Genomic DNA, 18,849 nt, shown 5'->3' with positions numbered 1-18,849 from the left:
TAGTGCCAAATACTTTTAACTGGGATGGAGTTTCTTCTTTCTCTTCCAGTGTTCCCCTTGTTATCTGATGCTTTCTTTTTCTTCTCACTTCCACCTTTAATGTTCAAAGCAAATATCTATTTCCTTTACAACTGTAAAACACAATTCACAGCTTTTGATCTCATTATATAAAACTTGTGATTTCCTGAACTGGCAATGTGGTTATACATGTTATAGGCCATATCTGCAGGACCAAATATCCAGACTGAATTCCTAGAAGCACAACACATTCCTTGGAAACCACAAAACTGACTCATTCAGTGTACTTCAAGTAACAGTGCAGTGTGTGATACCACTTCAGTCCACATACAGAAAAATAAAAGCTTGACACAAAAACCATAGACATCTAAAAAAATAACCCTTAACATTTTCTTCTGAGCTTTGCATTAAGGCAGGGATCCTGATATAGTCCTAGTAACATCAGCATTGCTAGATAGAGGAAGAAGCTCTTGTTTTTAAGAAAGAATGCTTATTCTTATCTCTGCCAAGTGAAATTAGTGTTATAATCCATTTCTGACTTTTTCTTCCTTTTTCTTTGTATTGTGAAACCAAACCAGGAATTTCACTTTCTATTCTGTTTCTCTTAGAAAAAGCTCTTAGAAAAAGATGACAGATTAAATTTTTCTACTTTTTTTTTTTTTTTTTTAATCAGGAATCTGTTCCTTTCCTATCAATGGGAGGACCTCCCTGGAGTTTTTAGCCAAAGTGGTTCTTGAACAAAGTCAGCATTAATAGGCACAGCTATCATCAAGGGACAGCGGCCCTACTGATTGCACTGCAACCTGCATCAAGATTTTCTGCCACTGGCAAAAGTTGTTGTGCTAATTGCACATGTGCCTATCATCACTTTACAAACAGTTCATGAGGCAGGAATTACAAAATCATACCTTTAAGCAAGTGTGAAGCTGATATGATTGACTGCCAACTTGGCATTAACCAGTCGAACATGCCTTTCAGCTCTCAACAGAATAAAGACTAGTTCATGCCTATCAATGAGAAGGAAAAAACCATACACAGAGCCATAAATCATTGATGTGTTCCACATCAGGAAATTATACTTAAGACTTCTTATCTTAGTGGGAGCCGACAGAATGAATATCTGAGATAATTATTTAAACTCATGACAGCCTGGCAAACAGCTCATAACTTCTTTTGAAAGTGCTGCTTACCAAGGCCACCCTCTTTTCCCACCGCTTGTGCAACAGAGGATTTATTGTGATCTTGTCTAGACAATTGTTTCCTTGAAGAACGTTTTAAAGCGGTTGAACACAAAATGTAAGTCAGTTGGTTTCCTCAAGGAGATGGCCAATATGTTTATTAAATCCTCTAGAAAAAAAAACAAATAAGATACCATTAGTATTTTGTAGAAAGAATTAAAGCTGTGATTCAAGAGTGGTAGAGTAAAAAATCCTTATCTCAGCATATGAAAAACATTCATTATCTTTCATCACAAAATGTCAACATAAAACAGAGTAGATTCACAGAAATCAGTCAGTATCCATTACAGACCCAATGCTCCATGGACATGTTTTTCTATGCTTTGTTTAATAATTAATCATAGGATATACTCTTCTAACTACTAATGATAACATTTCTGTTGTGCTATTCATGCTTCTATTGAACAATACCTTATTCTTTAAATAGTTTAACTGAAGTCCATGACATGCTCAAGCCAATAACGTGTTTCAAGTTGAGGAGACTTTGCAAACAATTAAGGTATTCCTCAAAACAAGGCAGGAAAACAGACCAGGGCCTAACACAGTCTGTGGCCATATCCCAAGTGGCCTTTTTTTTTCCACCAGTTCTCCTCACGGCCCAGGCACTAAGACTCCTTTGTTCTTTACGTAGAATAACCCCTACTAACACTGATGAAAGCTCTGTGAATACACATGGTCTCAACAGCTGTTGAAGGAACTCTTTGCTCTGTTTAATCTTCCAACTACAGCCTCATTAGGTCTAATCAGCAGCATTTTTTGAAGCTTGCTCTGTTTTTTCCTTTCTGATCTTTCAGTTTTGACTTCATTTTGCTTTGCAAGAGAACACTGTCAATACTCTGCAACAGATTCACCACTGTTAAGGAACAGATATAATAATGCATTTATCAGCATATTGATTCCAATTAGCTTTTAGATATGCTTTTATTTTCATTGTTGTGTTCATTTTAAAATATAGAAGAAACATTTAACACACTCTTTCAAAAAACAAGGTACACTGGGGACTATAAACATGGACAGCACAGGATGAACATACTGATTGAATTTACCCTCACTGAGCTTCACCTTCGTGAAAATAGGATTCTGGTGTGACTACTTTTTCTAGTCTACTGCTAGTTAATGAAGAAAGATAAGAACCCCAGAGAGCAATTGATACAGCCCAGGACTAGCACTTATTTTAGGGCGCATTTTGCAGATGGGCCTCCTACTCCTCCACCTGCAGTCATACCTACCAGCCACATGCAGCTGGAGGGAAGCAGGGCTGCAATTAGAAAATATGTTTGCAATTAGATCACAAGTGTAATTTGAAAAGAGTCCCTGAGGGTGTGGTTTGATGAGCAGCTGATCTAAGCACTCATGGCCTTGAAAGGAGGTGTCACACTTCCCCCCGCCTCGCTTGCTTGCTTTTTTTTTTTTTTTTTTTTTTTTTCCTCCTTCCCTCCTCCACAGGTCATCCTGCCTCTGTTTACCAGCCCTGCTGTACATCTGGTCCTTCTGTGATCCAACTCTACTTGTTAACCCACAAAGTCTGTTGATTTTTATTTAATGATTTAATTTTCTGCCACATGATTAAGGTGTTTCAGGTCACAGAAAGCTTTTACAAGTGCCAGTTATTGTAGAAGGAACTACTGTTAATGTGCAGCTGGCAGCAGGGAAGGGATCAGAAGAATAGGAGACCTCCCTGTACTGGCAGCAGTGAAGTGGCAGAGCCGCACAGCACATTCAGAGCCTTTGCTGGAGGTTGACAAACATTTTCCTTTTGCTTTTGGTGTGAAAGAAACAGTCATTTTCACCCAGCCTTGCTCTTGGCCGTTGCCTGGCCACCACTGGCATGGCTTCCAGACCAGAGAAGTGATCCAACTGAAAAAGAACCCTGGGAGAAGAAAGCAGAAGGTGGTTTCTGTAATATCACCTACCCATCAAGTTTCCTCCTTGACGGAGGAAACCCTTATACCCACAAAAATATTGTATAGAAGTGGGAACAAACCACTGGTGCCAGGCAAAGGGCCTTGGGGCAGCGCAGGTCTCAGTGCTGCAGCACAGTTAGGACCTCTTCCACTTCTGCCAAACCACAACTTGGGGATTGGGTTAGTTGCCCACAGAGCATGTGCTTCTTCCCACTTACAGTAAGCACAGTCCAGGTATTCACTGTTAGCTGATTTAAGTTAGATGACAAAATCCCATACTTGTATCATTTGCCTGATTTCCTGTTTCCACTGGAATCTGTAGAAACTAGTTTTTAATACCTTATTTGTATCTCATAACAACCTTTCCTTTGATACAGTACAGAAATTCAAATATATTCAGATTAGTCTCTCAAATCTGAATGCATTTCCCTAGTACATGCTAAAAATATCTTTAATTTATTATACACATTAGTTCCAATAAGTGCCACATTAATAAACAAAGAGGGTGTACTTCATTAGTCACGCAGCGATTTCTTTTTCCAAAATACATTCAGAATTCTATCATCTGACCTCTTTTAACAAAGAGGTATTTATAGGATCCGTAAGGGCCTTATCCTCCAACCATGACTCAGCCAAAACTCACAACTGACCTTATCACCTCCTGCAGTCTGTTCTTATAGCCTTGTTCATGTGAAGAGCTTTTATTCACTGACCTGGCTTGGGGAGCATATTCTCGTCAGTATGATGTTGCAGGCTTGATGCCCAGTTCATCTGCACTTGGTAAATGTCATAGAATCAAGTCCTAAGCATGCATACATTATTTTCACAATGTTATATATACAAAAACAAGGGAAAAATATGCAGCCAATTTCGGCTTCCAGTACCACAGGGATAGACTGAGTCTGCGTACTTTAGATTTTCACAGCTACAAAAAAAAAAACAATTGAATTCTCCTTATTTTGGAAGAGAGTGCATTTATCTTTAGAAGAAAGCAGTTACCAAGTTTCTGAATCATAACAATTATTACTAAATAAAATAGTAATGTTTTTCAATGATACGTAATTATTTTAAAGTAAAATACTGTTGCAGTGTTAGGCGACTGCACTAGCTCAACATGACAACAGTGAATTGTATTATTTAATGTCATAATTATGCCAATATTCCTATGTTAGAAGAGCCAAATTTTCTGAAAAAAAAAACACCCAGAAGATTAAATTTTGAAGATGCATAACAGCAAATGATTGTAACTGCTTAAAAACAGTGTATCATGTGATCATGAATTAGCCAGTAAATCATACGTAACATCGTTAGAACATTTCTGCTACATTGGGTTAGCTCAGTTATCTACATACACTGGTATCACAGACGTGGATACTATTAGATGTTAAAGAAAAAGATGCAAAGAGTCCATAGCAAACAGAAAAAAAAAAAGAGCCGTCATGATCTTTAACTACTATTGTTCCTAATAATTATTTTTCTTTATGATATAGGATGATAACCTTTCTTACAAGCTAATATCTCATCATTAGTGAACCTGAATAGAAAGGTGGGTCTCAACTGTCCTTCAGTTTGTTTGAATGATTCTTCCATTTATAAAGGTTCTAAATAGATAAAGTTCAGATACCATCTTTCCAAAATATATTGTTACATACCTATCTCATTTTCCTATTTTATCCTTTTAAGGTGGAAGAATCCAACATTTCAGGTGCTTTTCTAAGTCCCCAGTGCTTTTTTTGACTCAGATCTGAAACAATTCTATTTCCCTGCATTGAATTATAGTCATGGCAAATCTACATTTATTAAATATATGAATCATTATTATATTATGCGAAGGTGTTTTGTAGCTCCAGTATTTTACTTGTTCTTTTGAATATGAGTGAGCAGTATAACAGAGTCTTCAGTTAGCTGTCTGTTACAATGCCTAGGCCTTTTTCTTGAGTAGTTACAGTAAAGGTAGAATCAGTTGTGTTTGTGACGAGTTGAAGCAGTTCCTTCAATCAGCACTGTCATGTATTTATCAGCATTTGACAGCATCTGTTGATATTGCCAGTTGGGATACTTTCACAAGCCTTTGGAGCTTTTTTGTTTTCTTTTATAGTTCAAATTAAACTTAAAAAACAACAAACACTGGCTATCTGCAAATGTTACCAATTTAGAGCATGCTTACTTTTCCAATTATTCTAAAATATACATTGATATCTCTCCAAAACTGCATAGTAGCACTTCATCCTACTGTAGTTGCCTTCTTCTATGTACTTAGTGGGATGTATTTCATCACTGTGATAATAATGCAACTTCTTTGAGGTTAGCTCGGAGAAAATGTATAGGATGATTAAAGGGTATATATAGTTTAGCATCCTTCCTCCTCTTGTTGTTGTTTTGGTTTTTTTTTTAGTTTCTTCACATTCACAGTGTAACTGCTACTTTCATGAAAGAAGGCTTGCAGGTACATACATCCTTCCTTGATCTGAAGATGCACAAGTAGGAGCAGTGGCAGAAAGGAGAGAAAGGAGCAGGCCCTAGTCAGCCATGCTGCAAGCTGAGATTGAGCATTTTTTCCCTCCCAAGAACGGTCCATGGCCATGGTGGAAAGCGGACCATGTCTGCCCTGACCATTCCATTACTAGCATCAGAAGAGATCTCCAGGGCAATCTTTTCAGCTAATACCAGCAACTTCAATACTCACAAGAGGTATGGGACCTACAATGGGACCTGTTTATTTATCAGTTTTATGAAGGCTCCATGTGGACAAATGTTAGTTTTAGATCTGGTTTCAGCTCTTTTATTCATTCCAGCTCTCTTATATAGTCCTGTTTAATGACAGAAGTCACTGAGCCTGATGTCTGAAAGGAGCAGTCTTTATGCCTTGTCATTTTTTTTCCCCCTAAGGTCTCCAGGTTCACTTCCTTACCTCCAAAGCACTGCTGCTTTAGATTGCAGTGTAAATTTCCCTACAAGCATGGACCAGCCAGCTTCCTCCTTCATCTATTCTTTTGCACTCCACTCCTTGTGCCTTCAGAAAAGGTCAGTTCCAGACGCTGCACAGAATGTTGCAAGAAGCACTGTGGTTGTCAACTAAAAATATTCTGCAACTGTCTTCGAAGTTGAGTTTCATCCTGATCTCTAAATTGTCAGATTTCCCCAGAAATAGACAGATACATGGTACAAAGATGAACATTTAATATTACAAGATGTTCTGATTAATTAGAACTCTGTGTCTTCTTGTAGTCCATAAAAATGTATAATTCCTTTTTAAATTTTGGCCGCAGTGATCTTTTTTATCTACGGCCTAATTAGTGAGTACATGAGATGTAAGAGAGAGGTACAAAAGAGAATTATTTAAGAAATATTATCGCCTTCATTTAATCGCTTTGAGTTAAATTCAAACTCCTGCTCTATCTTTCCTATATAGCACTTTTTAGTCTTCTAGTGCTCTTTTCAATCTTTTCTAAGTTAAATACAGTCTTTTAAATTTGTCTTCTGACTAGAGGCTTTTTATTCTTATAGCCTTTCCTGGATAACTTCTGAATAAACGTTTTGGAATACTTTCTTTAAAAGACAGAAATAAGATATCTGCATTTGATTTTCCATTTCATCATCACACTCTGATGATAAAGAGCGTAGTTCTTTATAGAGATGGAGCTGCTGTCTCATCATGCTGTGTTTAGGTTTATTTAAGTCTGTCATTAGAGATCATCAACAACTTGACCAAACTCTCACTGTATAATTCCTAGAAATCTTTTTAGTGTTAATTTTGTAGATACACACACATGCTACACAGCAGACTTATGATACTATTAGAAAATTAAGTAGAACATTATCTCATTAGTTTTTTCATTCTTAAAAGTGAAGTTGAATGTATTGTGCCAGTTTCTCATTTTTAATTGATCAGTTTATATTAACTTTTGTGTTATTTACTTTGCAATCCTTCTGCTGTTGCCTTATTTGTATTGCAAGAAAAATGTGATTTTAGCCATTGCGCTCTCCTGGGGGAAAAAAAAAAAAGGTGAAATGGAAGTGATTATTTGTGTTGCATAAAACTTCAAATTAACTGAATCCGAAGGTGTTAGATTAGATTTAATTCCATCTAAGCAGCATCTTGCTTCTGAGAGTTGTCAGTGTCCAGTGCTAAGAGATAGCTATAAAAAAAACATGAAAGGCTGTGTCTACTATCTACTTCTGTTTCAGAAAGGATCAAAACAATTTGGAAACTATTGATTATTTTAGCATCCAGAAATTCCTGTGACAATTAGTTTCATGATATGGTCAAAGTGCAAAAGTACATCTGTCTGTTTAATTCTCCCATCTGATAATCCTATTCACTGTACCCTGTTTTTTATTTTAAGAAAAATAGCGCGTAATTACACTTTAATCAGGATTTTAAATATATTTATCACAATTTCTTTACTTGTCATCTTTATTTTAAGGTAAGAAATCTGTTTAATGTTTCTTTACAAAACCTATCCTCTACTTCTTATCCTCACTACTCTTCTCAGTGCTTTTCTATGACTGCATATTATACAGAGGTTTAATCCTTTGTAGTTGTTGTTTTTTATTTTGCTGGGAAACTCATGGATCCAAAATTTGTATCTCTCCCATTGTAATAAGATTCCCTGTGACTTGTCTTTATAACACTGCCTATTTGCTTGTCAAATTATTTCCTAAGACTTCTAATTTCCATTTACTACTTTATTTTCCATAAGTATCTTTTATGAAGGCATGTAAATGAGCCATTTGTTTTTCACAGGCACAAAACCCATATAAGGTTAATTACCAATTAGAGATCACACACTGCATTTGTGCTGCAGTTCCCGTGTCAGGAGCTGGCAGGAACTGAAAGGAAGCTCTTGCTAGGGCAGCAGGCTGGTGTGAACAGCTAAACCGCTGTAGAAGCAAACTGCACTTGGTGCTCTCCACACCAAAGGCTTCAGAACGGTGACATGAATAGATTTCATCAGTTCCAATAGGAAGCTGTATAGCATCACTGCTTGCCAAACCCATTCTCTTGCCTGCTTGTGGCCCATGAGGAAGAGTGGCCACACAGACCAATCGTGCCTGGCAGTTTCAATAGAGTCAGAATATCCTGAGCTGGAAAGAACTCACAAGGATAACTGAGTCCAAATTCTGGCTCTGCAAAGCACCACCCAAAAATCAGATCCTGAGAGCGGTGTCCAAACTCTCCTTGAACTCCAACAGCTCAGCATTGTGCCCACTGCTGTGGGCAGCCTGTTTCGTGCCCACCGCCCTCTGGTGCAGACCCTTTCCCTAACCCCTTTTCCCGCCCCTCCCCTGACACAGCTCCATGCCGTTCCCTCGGTGCCTGTCGCTGTCACACAGAGCAGAGCTCAGCGCTGCCCCTCCGCTCCCTGTGAGGAGCTGCAGCCGCCATCAGGCCTCCCCTCAGCTCCTCTGCTCTGGGCTGAGCAAACACAGGGACCTCAGCCGCTCCTCACAAACCTTGCTCTCCAGACCCTTCTCCATATTTACAGCTCTTCTTTGGAAGCTAATAGTTTTATGTCCTTATATTGCGGGGTTTACATGTTCGCATGGTCCTGGTGGTGCTGTGCAGAGAGCTATGCAGGCAGATGCTGGACACACAGGGAGTGGATCTTGCTGTGGGGAGCAAGATGCTCACCCAATGTTTGTCCTCTGAATTATTCAAGGGCTTCAGATGAGTTGCTCTGAACTGCTTCTGCACTGAGCCTAAAGAGAGTGCTGCTGTGCAATACTGTGCAGGGTGAATGTTTCTTCGCAATTTTTATTTGTAAGGACTCCATGAATAATAGCTTCAAGCTGTGTTCTTGGCTGGAAAAAAAATTACATCCAAAAGTAAATACAGCATTAAAAAAAAATTTTTTTTTAATTATTTAGGAGCTAAAACACCAAAGAATGTTTTAATTCTAATGAGTTGATTGCTGAGTGACTTCATGCTGAAGTGAGGTTACAGTCGTTAGGGTACCTTAAATACATACTGCTATTTTTTATTATTATTGTTGTTGTTATTTCTACTTCACCTAACCTGAACTCTGAATGTTCTGGGCTCCAGACAGCTTTCCTTTTCCATAATTACACAGTCTTTTCCTTTATTCTAGATATCAATTCTTTATTCAATTTCTTTATTTTAGATATCAATGTCATCATTGACATTCCTTCTTCCAAATAAACCAAGCTATGATAGTTTTTTAAAAAAAATGTATTAAAAAAAAAAAGCAAACGTGTATCAATATTAATCTCCTTTTCTAAAAATTCTGAAATGCTATTATTGGCTCTTGATGTTAAGATCCGATTCATAGTTCATTTTAAAAGTCAGCATAACTCCATTTACCTGAACTAAAGCTAGTGAAGTCAGTGGAAAGTAATTCAGCCCACTGCTGGTATACTGTTTGTCATTTCTGGAAAGGTTCAAAGTTGTTTGATGTATGGAAAGTTTGCAGACGAGTAACTGTTCTTCAAGATGAAAGTAGAAAATGTGCTGTTGTCCCCACAGTACAGCATGATGAAGCCACTCTGAAGGGCAGGCAGTGTCCTGCAGAGTCGCATTGCCAACCCACAGACTGGGCTTTGCTCACGCAACTGAGGGTAACCTGAGAGCACTGAGCAAACGCACAACGTGCAGACCAGAGTTTCATCCTGTGTCTACTGATCTAAAGATGGGATCCCCAAGGCATCGCGTTCCCCAGGCCACAGAGATCCCCCCAGTGCTTCGTTTTAAGATGTGGAGGTCTGTAATGCCATACCTTCTCCAGCACACAAACAGGCTCACAGGGTGAGCACTGTATACTTCTCATTTTCAAACCACCAGTATAAGAATAGCTTTCAGTGGACTGAAAATACCATATGAGTATATTTGCTTGTGCCTGCTAGCTTCAGTTATGTCCAGTTCTGCAGTTCTGCTGTAATGACTTCTCTTTGAGCACAGCTTTGATAACAGCCTTGTTATGTGCAGGGGAAGCTAGGAGTTTTTAAACACACCGCTGTTCTTGAAAGACCAGTTTTATCAGAGCAGACTGGCTCTTTCGGGTGAAATGCCATGAATTTACTTATGAATTTTGGACACACAAAGTTTGCAATAGCTATGTGACTGCTTCAGAGAGCAAAGCAAGAAGCAGTCTGTGGTTAAGGGGGAGGAAGAGCTCTGTGGTTAATGTGAGGAGGAAGGCTTTGTCTTCTCCAGGCTACAAAGGAAATTTTCAAGAAGTAGCCAAAGGCTAACGAAAGCATCCAAGCAATTGAGAATTACCTAGGAAACTAAACCTCTGAAGCTGTTTAGCCAAGAGAGCAGGAAGGGAGAGAGTTGTTTCCTCACAGCAGCTTTATAACTAGCAATTTCATAATGTAAAGCCGTGCAAGCAATGTGTGCAAATAATGAACTAGCAAAACTATTGCAGCCATGAGTAGGGACTGCTGCTGAGCTAAACTGGGCTCAGGCTCAGTAGTTTGCTGAGGGAGTCGTGTTTGTAAAGGTGAAGGGGATTGCATTCTTCGTGGTTCATTGGGATTGGACTAGATGGGTGTATAAGTGGTGCTAAAGCAAACAAGCATAAGAATTACTACTGGCTTGATGGATAAATCTGCAAGTTTTAGCACAAACTTGTGTGTAAGGCATGTATCAGTTTTGCTTAAAGCAGGTATATTTGAACAGTAAGATGCAGCTGTGTTAGGATCTGCAAATACCACACATTATCTTCTATTTTTATCTGTCCAACAGTAAAGCCGATGTCATAGTAATTTAGTTGGCTTATTGGTCTCAGAATGTCCCAAATGCTGTTGTCCCACAAGTATGTAGCTGCAGCTACAAGAATTTAGATTTGACAGCATAAATTTTAAATACCATAATCAGATCTGTCTTTAGATTTTAATCTTTAAGAACTCATATAGAATACAAAGTGAATGCAAAGAAAATTAGAAGCAGGTATTAAGGTCTTGGAAATACAACTAATAAATATAAAAGCTGGAAAAAATTGTATGCAACAAGAATAATTTGACATGATTAGTGCAGTATATGCAGGCTTTCTTTTTTAATGGAAACAATGCCAGAATTAAAGTCACTTACAGCTTGTCTTCAGGCCAGACTGACTGGAAAATGCTTCAACTTCAATAAAATGCTTTGGTTTAGTCTAAAACTAGTAGGACATGAAAAACCTCAACAAAATCTCATTTAAATATAGTAATGTCCAATTTCAGTAATGTAACATGTATAAACAAGTTGTCCATCAATTTGGTTGGCAATTTTGAAAGATTTCCACTAGATGCTCTGCAATCCTCTGAAGCATGTGAGAACTACAGATACTATGCACTTATTTTGTCTGCTATTTAGAGAATAAATGTAGCTTACTTTTACTGCTTTTTGTGCTAGTGTATTTTAGTCCTGCTTCAGTGCAGTTGGTGCAGCAAGCTTTTGCTCAAAGCTCAGCTAGAGTCTTCTATCCTCATGGCTACTGCTTGTGCTTTTGACCTGTACTGGGGATTTTCTGGTGTGAAACTGGAACATAATTCAGTTTTGATGTGGATCAGAATTTTGATGCAACATTTGTAATGTTTGCATTCCTTTTGCATATTCACAGGCTGTACTTATGGCAATAGTATGGAAGCACATTTAAAATTAGCTGTTAGTTACCCAGAGCCTAGATAGACAGGTATTTTCCTGGTGGCAATACAATCATATTTTAAGGGGAACGTGTCTGAAATTTATCCACTGGTTTCTTTTTTTTTTTTTTTTTTGTGGTTGGGTTTTTTGTCGATGGTTTTCCTTATTGGTGTTGTTAAGTAATTCATCTAACTTAGAATAACTGAGTATTTTCAAATATGTCATTTCAAGTTTCAGTTTCTAATTTTATCATATGTAGCAGTCAAGACTGTATTTACCTCAAGAGTTGAGATTTTTACCAAAAAAAGTTGTAAATTTGTGAAAGCTGAAGAGAGCAAAAGTCAGCTACACAGCAAAGGAGTACCACCAGTGAAGAATTTGGTTCAGAGGCTGAGTGAACCAAACCATTTGATGGGTTTGTCCTGCCTAAAGGGTGATGCACACAAAATAGCTGCAGTAGGGCGGCTGTTTTCGGTTTTGTTCATTTCAACCATGTATTTACCAGAGCTGTAGGCAGTTAGCCGTAAGAGTGGACAAAACAGGAGTGTATTGTTCAAATGTTTGTACAATCAAAGAAAACAAGCAGAAACCCTTTAGCTGGCTTGTCCCACTTTGTGAAAGTCCCCTCAAGTCTCGCAAAGATGAGGTGGTGTGAAATGTGTTGAATTTATGATAAAGCATTCCTTGAGAAAATTCTGAGGGCATAAGCCACATTTCTGAAAATTGCAATGACTCAAATGACCTCTTGTTCTGACAACTGCAATTTTAAGCCTCTGCTGCTCAGATCTATAATCAAGATAGGGGGGAAAGAAATAGTGATGTGGGTAACACAGGCAGAACTGGATTGCATCAGAATATGGTATTTGTTTTCTTGGCTGACCCAGTATAATATGCAACCTTGAGATAAAGAGTAGGAACAAATCTGTAAGGGCATTTCCTTTCTCTTCCTCTGTCTGTGGACAGTCCTACCCTCGTGCAACGACAGCTCAGAAAAACTGAGTGGGATTTCAAGGATCAGTCCTTGTCTGTCCCCCCATACTGCCCTGGTCAGCTCTGTCCTAGACTATCTTCAATAAAAGTGTGCCCAACCATTCTTAAAACCTCTGGTTCTTAAATCCTTCCTCATCCATAGCCTCTTGAGGTAGCCTGTTTTGGTAGAATTTACACTGGAATTATTTTCCTACTGTCTATAATAAATCTCCCATTCTATAAATTAAGTCAGTTACTTCTTGTTTTTCTTTTTGTGAACAGAAATAGTATTTCTTGTTGGTGGCAAAAACAGCACCCAAGGTCTGGTCTCACCATGACATGAATGGTGGCTCTTCCTGGTGGCAGTAGTTGTGCTGCAGTTTGTTGTGGGGATATGACATGGGCATTCAGGAGAGGAATTGCTCAAAGCAACTCAGCAGGGGCAAAACTAGCAAAGTGTGAGTATTCCTGTCTTTCCTTAAGCCTCCTTTGTACCACTTCAGTAGCAGTGCTGGATAACTATTTAAATGCTTGGCTTGATCACTGTACAAATCCTTCTCCAGTGTTACCTGAGATGAGATTCGTACAGCTGCAAAGTACAGACTTGCAAATTCTGCATTCTCTTAACCTTTCTTCAGCTCCAAACCTCCCTGCTGAGATGAAACATCATATTCCTGAATGTGAATTGGTGATGGCACCTTCCCTGAAGGGACACAGGCAACAGAGTCTTCTCTATCTATTTACCACAGATCTAAGAATTCTGTTTAAAATACAGTGGGACTTTTACAGAAAATTCAAATTAAGCACATATTTTCACGTGGGTTGGAAGAACAGGAACAAATAAAAAATGTTAATAACTCCACATCTTGCATTCAGTTCTCTAATGGAAAATCCAAGCACTCTGTTTCCCAGCAAAATTTCTTGGTGCTAATTTTCCTGCAGACAAATTAGTACTTGGAGTGCTAATGTGTGTTTTGCTGTGACTTGTGAGACATGTTAAACTGTTTTATAATATTCTTTTGTAGGTGCAGCAGCAATGTATTGCCTACCCAAGATAAGCATTTTCAAAATGTAGATTTTTTTTTGTTTATGCACCATTATTCTTTATTATTCATTATTCATAATTTGAATTGCATACAGAAATTAGGATGGACTTTTGCATTGTAAATTGGCTCCTAATATGCAAATTATAGTTTATACATGAAAGTTTTTAGTTAAAACATTGGGAAAATAGACATATAAGATGCATTTTTTCAAATGAATCAATAAGAAGTTATGTGAAATACACAAAAATATGTTGAGGTAGATAAAGTGTCAGCCTTGACATTTTTGACACTGATCATGTACATTTTTCAGAAATGAAATGAAGTTCAATAAAATGCCAGATATGCTTTTCCTTACTTTGAAGAAGTATTTTTTATGGTTAAACAACACTTTAAATAATTAAGCTCGTGCATTTACTATCTGGAGAAGAATGGTCTTCTGTGGTCCTAACTTTAAGCGGTAACTTTCAGTGAAATCTTCCCAGAGTAAAGACTTGGAGATTTGGTTCCCCTAAAAACGTGACATAGGGTTCATGGAAAAATTCTTACTGCTTGGTATGGGCTTTCCTTTTCAAAACAAACAAGCAATGGGATGATACATCTGTGTTCTGTGCCCACTGAAGTCATTTGAAAATCTGATATTAACAGAAGGGAGTATTATAACCAGTAATTAGCATTTTCTACAGCCCAGCCTGAACTGTAAATATTTCTTTGCATCGAACACACAGTCACCTAAAGACTGCATTACATCTCTTTGGAGTTGAAAGAAAACCTCACATGTAGGCTATGAGTTATTTTCAAGCAGCCTACAAGCCTATCTCTACAGTTAAACATATATTTGGAGCTCTGCAAATTATTTTTTTAATTAAAATTATCTGAGTCAGTATGCACACAATGGAAAAGATTAAAAGATAATTCAATAAACAGATGAATAAATGATAATCAAATATTAATAGTCTTTCTTACTTTTGTTATTAATAGAGGCTACAGAAGACAAGTCTTCAGGTTCTGTTCTAAAACACAGGAAGGCCATATGGGGAGACTGATAGAAGCTACACAAAATAATACAAAAAAGTAAACACCTACTTAAATATGTCGGAGAAAAGTCAACAAAACCTCTGTAGGTTATTAGAGATCCTAGAAGACAAGAGTGGTCCAGTGTTTCTAATATCTTTATGTTTTAAGATTTCAAAATCTGAGACTCCCTACCAAGTTTTTAAATTGAGGTATCATATAATAAAAGAAAATATTCTCTTCAGGGTTCTCAGCTTCCTAATGAAGGATATTATGAGCAGTCCATGAAATGAAGGTGGATACTACTCAATAGCAATCATAAGACTTGTATGAAAAGATCATGGCTCTCAAGACTGAAAATGGTGAAAAATTATCCAAGATAGCCAAGTCTAAGGATGGCAGCTATAACTACAAATACTGAGCAGCTAGGATATCTTCTATATGAAGAAAGAGAAAATAGATTTGGACTCTCCAGCTTATGAAAGAAAATTTAAGAAGGGATTTGAGAGAACTCTGAATTTGTGAATGCAGAAGAGTCTAGTCACCATTTGCTGTTATGCAGGGAAGGAAATCAAATTGTATCCTATCAGGTAACAGATTTTAATTGAATGAAGCTCATTTTACTTTCTTGTGTTACATAATTACATCATGGAACTGAAATTTTGGACATGAAACAGTGTCAAGAACAGAAGCTGGCCAGTTCCCAGATGCTGTTCGGTAACCATAGCATGGGACGGTCACAGAGCAGGATCCCCTTCAGCTGCAGTGTGCCAGTGCCTGTGGAGGAGTGCTCTGTGGAGGTTTCTCAAAGGACTGGGATCTGACCAGCTGTGGCTGTAACTACAAAAATGTTCTACTATTTTCTTTACTGAAACTTTAGAAAGAAACAGAATTAAATTTAATATGTTTGAGTTGCTGAAATTTTTCCTTTGATCTCTGTGTCTACCAAATACCATTACAAAAAATAATGAAGGGGCATAAAAATAAACAAGTTGATAATTGTAAGGCTTTTACTATTATTAGCAGACTGTTACCTAACTATTGTGCTGAGGCACCATTATCTATAGCATGTCCCACCTGTTGAATTTGAGAGGAGAAGGAAATGGAGAAGAGGATCAATGGATGTCACCTGTAGTTACATGTACACTGATGTGTATCAAGTGCATTCAGCAAAGCTGTACTTTCTGTACTTAAACTGAATTCCTAATCCTAATTTTATCCTATTCCAACCAACATCACTGGAAAAACTCTTTCTCTGTTAACTGTTTCTCCTGGTAGAAAAATTGACCAGAAGATATTCCTCTCTGCCTGTCTCGTGAACAGCTGTTTAAAACTTATAAAGTAAGACCTAAGCTTTTTAAAACTTGGCTTTAAAGTAAAAGACTACATTTAGTTATCATCTACCGTAATCCATTATGAATGATCGACTCAAAAAGTGGCAAGAAAGTAGTAACAGAAAGTGTATTGCCATAACCATTGCTAAAAATCAGCTTTACCTGTGAAAAACATCTGAGATCACTGTCAGGGTGGAACAAAGAAGTTTGCATTAGACAAGTTTGTGATGAATAATGCACACAGAAGAAGTGAGAGGATGAAATCCTTAGTGTTCATAGGCCATAACACACACCCAACCAAATGAAGTAATAACATTCAAAAATACTCAAAATAATTATTCAAAAATAATTACCTTCAGAAAAGGCCATAAACACTATCCCCACACTGCCCTGGAGGGGCCTTGGCTGTGCAAAAGACCTGGCATAAGTGGGAGGGGCTGTTAGCAGCATGTTTGTCATTCGGGGCATTTGTCTGCTTAAAACATGATTCTTTGTAAACTATGAATTAGTCTGTTCAGTATTGATGAATTATATTTGTTAGGCTGTCAGCGATGAAATGAAAGGAATCTGCAGTGAAAGTGTATTCACAAATATAATGCTTCCTTTCAGAGAAGCCAAGCATTTGAAACCAATGCAGGCCCAGCGTTTTAGTGTTGGAATTCTTACACTGGGCTGACTGCTGAAATCAGAGGGTATGCAGGAAAGCTTGCTCACTCCTGAGTGAAACTAGGAGAAATGCTGCAGGCATCTGAACTGCCTCATAAGCAGCCCTTGGAGCAGCCTTGTGGCAGGAATGGAGCAAATGGAGGACACCAGTGCTGAGGGAGCAGAACTGTGCTTGAGCGGAGAAAGATTTGGTTCACCTTGTCCCCAGAAGGTTTATCTGTTGTCATGCAGCAGCTGGCAAAAGCATCAACCTCCTCACAAAAGTAGGAAGTCATATTAGGAACAGTAAGGAAATTTTCCATGTTTGGTTGTGAGATGCACGAAAATCACAGTGCATCTGCAAAAAGCTTGAAGTCAGACAGAATGAGAGTGACAGCAAAGGTAACAGTCTGGGCCAGCCCTGGATAGGTGAATTGTGAAACAAACACCTCAAAAATATTTCGGAGGAAGGTTTAGCTTCTCTGCTGCCAAGTTTTCAGGGAGAAAGCTTAAAAGATGAGAAAATACAGCATGTAACCTTACGTAGGCCTAGAAAAGAATTTTGAGGAACAGGCCCTCCCTTACTCAACTGCAGATGTAGAAAATATGCAGACAAGAGCACAATGCACTTAACTTGATCCACAAATGACCTATCAGAAATAGGCACAAATATTGCTAGGATTTAAATGAAGAAAAAGGCCCAAGTTTCTGGATGGCTGGTAGAAAACGCATCAATTCTTATAGCATTTGAGAGAAGAGAGAATGAACTGTAGGAAGTGAACCAGGCCTAAAAGAAAAAAAAAAAAAAATGCTTTTTCTGAGGAAAATGCACTTATCTGGAGAAAATCCCACAGAACTCATGTTGGTATAGCGTTGACAAAAGAACATACAAGAATGATTAAAAGAAAATACAATATGAGGCAGAAAGAAAAAGATTCCTTCACTCTACAGAGAATACTAAGGATAAAGTCCCAGTAAGCTTATGCTGATGTGTGAGGCTAGTAGAGCCTGAAAGTGTTTGGTAATGAAATTATTTAAGCACACTTGTGACCAGGAACTACTCAGAGTGGACTATTGCACTGCTCTTACTGAAGAAATTCAGCTAAGTAACTTGTTAGTCAGCAAGGAAATGAATCACAACAGGACAGCATTAGCAAATGACATCCATGATAAATGTATTTCAGATAACAGGACACATTAAATACCTCAGGAATTGCAAATATTTGAAAGGTATGGAGATTTCATAGACACACTTGCAAGCCTGTATTATTCAGAGGTCAGTGGACTTTGAAAACTGTGTCGAAATAAAAAGCAAACACTAACTAAGCCAAATGAAGATGATTAAGACCCTATCTATCTTGGTTTACTTCACTACCAAGCCACACCTCTACCCTTCGTGAGCCTTGTTCATATGTATAACAGAGACCAGAAGGATCAGTTTGGCAAAAATGCAGATGTATGAGCGTGTTCTCATGACCTGAACCACCTAAAATTGGCAAGGTTAAAGAAAAGAAATCAAATTAAACCCTAGGAACCTACCACCAAGCAGAGAAAAGACAGCTCATTTGCAGACAATGAAAACAACCACTAAATGATATAAAACCTGTCTTTCAAGTCAGAGAAGCCTCATTCACTCCAGATTAAAATGATATTCCAAGTAGAACTACCATCCTTCTGTTTTCTCATGAATGTATCTTCTTTCTCACTTGGAAATCTTGTCTGGTCAGATGCAGAGATATATTCATCTCGGATTTTTAGGTGTGCAGCAGCTCATTTCCCTGTACATCTGATGACAAGCATGCAGCTGAGCATGTAGGGTTGACATGGACATTCACAGAATATTGGAGATATTGGGTCCAGGTGAACAGTAGGTTTGATGTTTCTCTGAAAACAGCAGCCATGCCAGCACAGTTTGGTTAGACATACACAAAAGGAATGGCACAACCCAGAAATTTCAGGATCATTCTGTAGGTCCTGCAGGAAGCTCTTAGTTTATAATCCTAATTCAAACTGTAGCAATATATATAAGATTAGGTATTTACCTGGCCCTGCACTTTGTTTCCAAGAGTGAGCACCAAGTGAGCGTCCCAAAAAGGT

The sequence above is a fragment of the Meleagris gallopavo genome, chromosome 1 (genome assembly GCF_905368555.1).
Source record: "Meleagris gallopavo chromosome 1, MGAL_WU_HG_1.1, whole genome shotgun sequence".
Classification (NCBI taxonomy): Eukaryota; Metazoa; Chordata; class Aves; order Galliformes; family Phasianidae; genus Meleagris; species Meleagris gallopavo.
This window is presented reverse-complemented; position numbering follows the sequence as displayed.